This window comes from Olea europaea, chromosome 13 (genome assembly GCF_002742605.1).
Source record: "Olea europaea var. sylvestris chromosome 13, O_europaea_v1, whole genome shotgun sequence".
NCBI lineage: Eukaryota > Viridiplantae > Streptophyta > Magnoliopsida > Lamiales > Oleaceae > Olea > Olea europaea.
The window spans coordinates 8,321,623-8,327,707 of NC_036249.1; positions in this window are offsets into that span (position 1 = coordinate 8,321,623).

A 6,085-nucleotide genomic window follows, 5' to 3' on the forward strand; every position below is an offset into this window, starting at 1 on the left:
TCTTTTCTTCCCATGCCACATACACCTCGAGATCATTCCTACCCTTAAATTGTGGAATTGTCAATTTTATACTCCTATCAACACCATATCCAAAATAATTTGTATCCCTTCTTTCATACCTATCGCATCTATCCTTCGATCTCTATATTGCAGCCTCAATCCACACATCTTCATCACCGTCACTACAATCTTCATATGCGTCATAAATTTTATTTCTAGGCTCCCATCAATTCTGTCCGCACATTAGACTCATCAACACATTGATCCCCATGAAATTCATTCAATTTTGAATCCAATGTGTCCATCCTATTTCTTATATCTTCCATACACCCAAGCAATTTCTCAAACCCCCTCATTATCTTTCCGGACATTTTTTTTTAAATTTTGAATTTGAAACTTTTTTTTTTCATTTTTCTTTTACTCCTTTTTTTTTTTTTCTTTTTTTCTGTCTTTTTTTTTTTTTTTTTTTTTTTTGCTTTTTTTATTTTTATTTTTATTTTTTTTTACTCTAGATACAAAACTTGACAATAAATCAAAGACCCAACAAAATTGAAAAATTACAAGAATATGAGAACATGAAAAGAAAAACGCGGAAAAATAAAAAGACTCAAAAAATATAGAACTTCGATCTTGGCGCCTTAGCTCTAATACCAAATGATGTGAACTTGGTTAGCATGGTCGCTATCGAACCCATAGGATATTGACATTGGATCCCAAGAACGTCCAAATACGATCAAGGTTTAGTATTTAACTTCTAAATGATGAACCAAGCAACCAGAGGTATGAAACCCACGACCTCTTGATCATAAAGTTTCAAAATCTCACCTGGATGGTGGATTTGAATTCCAAAATGAACCAAAAAACCCTACAATAACGAAAATTGTGAAACCCCTTGATTACATGTGTTGTAATTCGCACCCAATGATTTTGAATGCCACAAGGAAATTAATCCTTTGATAAGTTCGATAATTTTTCCATTGAAGAACAAGGAAAATTGAAAAAAGTTTCATGAGAAAACCTCATTTTTTTTATTCATATGAAAAGTCTTGTTTCAATTGAAATAATAACTCCTATTTATATGAACAACTTGGAAAAACTAATTAAAAACGGTAATTACTCTAAAAGATTACAAAGATGTCAAATAAATAGAATTCTGCCTTAAATAAAACACGTCCTGAAATTTGAAAAATCGTGTCCAGAAGTTGTACTATGCGATCGCATAGTATAAATCAATGCAGTCGCATAGAACAAATAGTCAACCTCAATTTTGTCTCGAAAATAGCCTATGCGGTCCGTGGTTTAATTTTTGAAACCTCATCTTCCTTGTGCATAATTTCGTGATGATTTCAGATTGTACTCATGGGCGAAAATTCGACACCTGAGCTAAAAGTTATGTCCATTTTAATCCACACTACTCGTTTTTCCATATATCATCCAAACTTGAATCCAATGCACCAAACATGATTTCGTCTTTATGACTAACATGTAACTTGACCTTAAGCTTGCAAACATCATCCTTTGTAGCTTGGTAACCTCAACGCTTGATTGCATGATTTCATTGGCTGTGATCAAACCCGACTTTGCAATTAGTCTCTTCCCTCCAATCATGGAACTTGTTACACTGCACGTTAATTCCCATATTTTGAATTCCAAAACTTGAAAAAACATCTCGGGGACCCTAACATCCTTAATTAAGCCCAAATTGGTCTTAGCCTCTCGCCAACGATCATTAATTCTCCAATTGTTTGTGGCGCATCCCAAATCACATCACTATTCAAATTGTACGCATTAATTGAGCTTGTAAATAATGGACTCTTTTCACAGTATATTTTCATTCTTACAATGGCATTGTTGATAAGTGGATTAAAAGAACGAAGATAATTTTTTGCAATTTGTGTGCAGGTCTTTCTTGTGTCCACTTTATTCAATTTCAGTTTATAAAGTATTGTTATGCATGTCCGTTCAACAACTACCAATATACTTATATTTAAAATTCACCAACTAACGTGCAACACACGTTTTCTTCACTAGCATTGCCCACGAGATTCTCAACCTTGATTTAAGGGCAACTAAAGGCTTCTCCTTTCTAGCTCTAGGAAATAACTTACAAACTTGGTCAGTGATGCCAAAACCATAAACTCCTATAGTAGGTATTGAATGTACCAATGTTTAAGATGTAGATAGTATATCGCTAGAATTGATAATAGTGTACACTATTTTAGTTAACGATAACATACATTCAAGTGTATTAAACACATAGACAGTTACATAGTTCCATACTGTAGCTATCAAAACTTGCTTTAGGAAGTCAAAGATTTGCTCCATGAATGTATGTAGTTCACAAATGTGGATAATATTTTACCTTCATGACTATAGCTACTGAATCTAGTGGCAGCATCCTCATGTAAGTGTCCTCTGTCGTATGCAAAGAGGACGATCACACCAAGTACTGAATCTTGTGGCTTGGAGAGGAGTAGTAGTGGCTGAGCCAGTTGCATCTTGAAAATGGCGAGATGCAATATGGTCCAAGTGTCTCAACCACAGGATTTAATTTATTGAGTCTCATAAATCCTGGCAACATGACTGTATTTCATCGTCCACCAACTAAAGACCCGATTTAACCTGTGAGGAGTAGGAAAGAAAATGTGAGTACATGAAAATACTCAATTGCAATCCTGAATAAAAATATTTAAATCATGCGTAGCAAATGACCATATTTATGTGTAATCATTCGACGACAAGAAAAAATAATTTAAATGGGATATAATCAACTGCACACCTTGTTATCCTACCTTAAACGTAAATCTTGGTTTAATCCTTACAAAATTTATGACTTTCCCGCCTCTTGAAATTTCTCAAAACGTTTTTAAAATATTTAATTATAAGGGTATTTTTAGTTATTTTTCTTGCTGATGTGAAAAGAATGAAATGGAAATGCACAATTAATTATATAGAAGAAGACAATTAAGAATTATTTAAAATGAGGAAAGAAAACGTGGGTTGATGGGAAAAGGTGGAAATGTGAGAGAGAAAATGGAAGAGGGATATTGTTTTTGTTACGATAAGAATCTACTTGATTTAGAGAAAATGTACAAACTAGGAAATAGTCCCACATATTTTTTAACACATGAAATTTTTGGAAGTGTTACAGATAGTTCGCTTCTTTGATGAATTCATTCCTGAGGAGTCTTCGAATACATCCGGGTTCTACTGAAGGATTCCATTAGTTGGGATCATAGTGGCTGTTGTAGCTCGTGCTCAAATTCTGAGTTTTTTTGAGGGTTACAGCCACCTGGTATATGCAATAGGTTTGGCATCTCTATTGAAACATTTATAGGATTTAGTGAACTAGGGTCCAAGTTTTGTTGTGTAGATGATATTACCCTTGATATCTTCTGTAATCCAGGCTCAGTTTATACCCTCTTCCAAACACCACAAGTCGACAACAACGAAAAGACAATACCAAGTTCCTCTTCCGATTGTCAATGAGATATTTCACTTTAGAGACCACAAAGGTGCAAGAAAACTTATACAATATCACCACCAAGGTAGTAGTCACAAAGAGGCAAAGAAAGTGGAAGAAGAGAACACACAGGAACGGTCGATAGAGAGAGGCAACGAGAAGTCTCTCACTTTGAGAGACAAGGGACCAATTTATCTTGTAGCCAATAGCCCAAATAAGGTAAGTTTAAGTAGGTTAACTTATGGGTTAAGTTAAAGGCCCAAAAGGTAGTTAAGTGGGCACAAGTTTTTCTCTCAATTAAAAGCCATCCAAGGAAGTGGATTGGACCACGAGCAACACTATAATATTTAGGTTGCTTCGAGTTGCCCAATTAACCTTTGGGTCGTATTGTCTTGAATGTGGTGTTGGATTCTCATTCAGTCATTTGGCTAAGCCGACTGAAAAACTAAACGGAGTAACATCATAGCTTGGGGGAGGTCGTTTGACAACAAATTACCTAACAACCTCCACCTTGGTATCAAAGGACCTGCAAAAAGAAAACATCTTCCATTAGTGACGCCTCTAATAGAAAACTGATAAAATTGGAAATCATTTACTTGTACCAATGTTTAAAAGGTCCTTGTAACTTCTAAACTTTAAGAGCGGCAACACTTTCGTGCCCATATCTGAAGGGTTGTATCGTGTGTGAACTTTTTCAAATTTTACCACCTCTTGAGATACTATATATCTAATGAAGTAAAGTTTAACATCAATGTGTTTAGTGCGCTCGTGAAAAAGGGTTTCTTGCATAAATGTATAGACGACCGACTATCAAAATACACTACCACATAATCATTCAAGACACATAGTTCATGGAATAAACCTCTAAGCCGTAGAGCTTTTTTAATAGCTTCAGTGGTGGCAATATATTCTGATTCTATAGTGGATAGTGCAACAATGTGTTGTAATTGTGATTTCTAACTAATACATGAATTAGATAAGGTAAACACGTAAGACGAAATCGATTTCCTACCATCCCTATCTCATGCATAATCAGTATCTATAAAACCCTTCAATTTCACACCTTCTTTATTAGCATTAAACCTTAAACTTACGTCACTCATACCCTTCAAATACCTTAATAGCCACTTTAAAGCTTCCGAATGTTTAAGGCCCGAATTAGCCATGTACCTACTAAGAGTACTAACAACAAAATCTAAATCCAGTCTAGTGCAAACTATCAAATACATTATGGAACCAATCACATCAGAATAAGGAATTCTACTCATGTATTCTACTTCACATTCATTGCAAGGAGATTGTTCTTTAGATAAAACAAAATGATTAGCAAGAGGTAACGTGACAGGTTTGCAATCACTCATATTAAATTTATTTAATACTTTAGATATGTATGGAGACTGATGTAAAAATAAAACAGAATTTGACATATCTCTTTCTATTTCCATGCCTAGAATTCTCTTAGCTTTACCTAGGTCTTTCATGTCAAATTCACCACTTAATTTTGCTTTTATATTATTTATCCACTTAGAAGAAGACACAATCAAGAGCATGTCGTCCACATAGAGCAAAAAAAAAATAATTATTATCAGTCTCGTTGTGTTGAAAATACAAACAGTAATCAAATTTGCTTCTTTGGAACCCTATAGTGAGTACAAAGGAATCAAACCTCTTGTACCACTGTCTAGATGATTGTTTTAAGTCATACATGGATCTTTTCCGAAAAATACACGTAATCAGGTTTTAACTTGTCCTTAAAACCTTTGGGTTGGGTCATGAAGATTTGTTTGTCAAGCTCACCATGTAAAAAGACAGTTTTTACATCAAGTTGTTCAAGTTCCCAATCAATACGTGCAACCAAATCAAGCATGACCCTAATAGTGGTGTACTTAACAACAGGTGAGAAAATTTCATTATGATAAATGCCCTCCTTCTGTGTGTAACCCTTAGCCACTAACCTAGCCTTAAACCTTAAGGGTTTCGAGCTACTAGTACCTTTCTTAACCTTAAAAATCCATTTGCAATCAACAATCGATTTGTTCTTACGCCTAGGTACTAGTTCCTAAGTTTGATTCTTTTCTAAAGAACTCGTCTCTTCATTCATCGCCTTAAGCCACTCCTTAGATTGATCACTACTTATCACCTCCTCAAAGGTTTTTGGCTCTCAATTGACTAGTTCTTCGTAACTAGCGTGGCCGAAAGCTAACTCAGATTCAAAACAGAATCGTTTGTCTCCTTTCTCTATCACTAACTAGATTATAATTAGCTAAGAGATTTTCTTCCTCGGGGTATTCTTTTATCACTACTTCGTTACCGTTCTCCACTTCAGGTTCCTGAACCTGAATCTCCATCTCATTAGGAGTAGTAGGGGCAGGTGTACTAAATTTTTCTAACTCCACCTTAAATCGATCTCTCTCCTCACCTGGTTCAGTTTCACTCACAGGTTCGGTTTCCCCTTTAATACATGACATCTCATTTTCGTTAAATGGAAAATCCCTATTCACGATGATCTTAACCTTGTTTTGACTTCTATCCCATAATCTATATCCCTTAACATCCTCGTGATACCCTAGAAAGACATACTTTCTAGCTCTAGGTTCCAGCTTTTCTTCAGTCTGCTGAGAA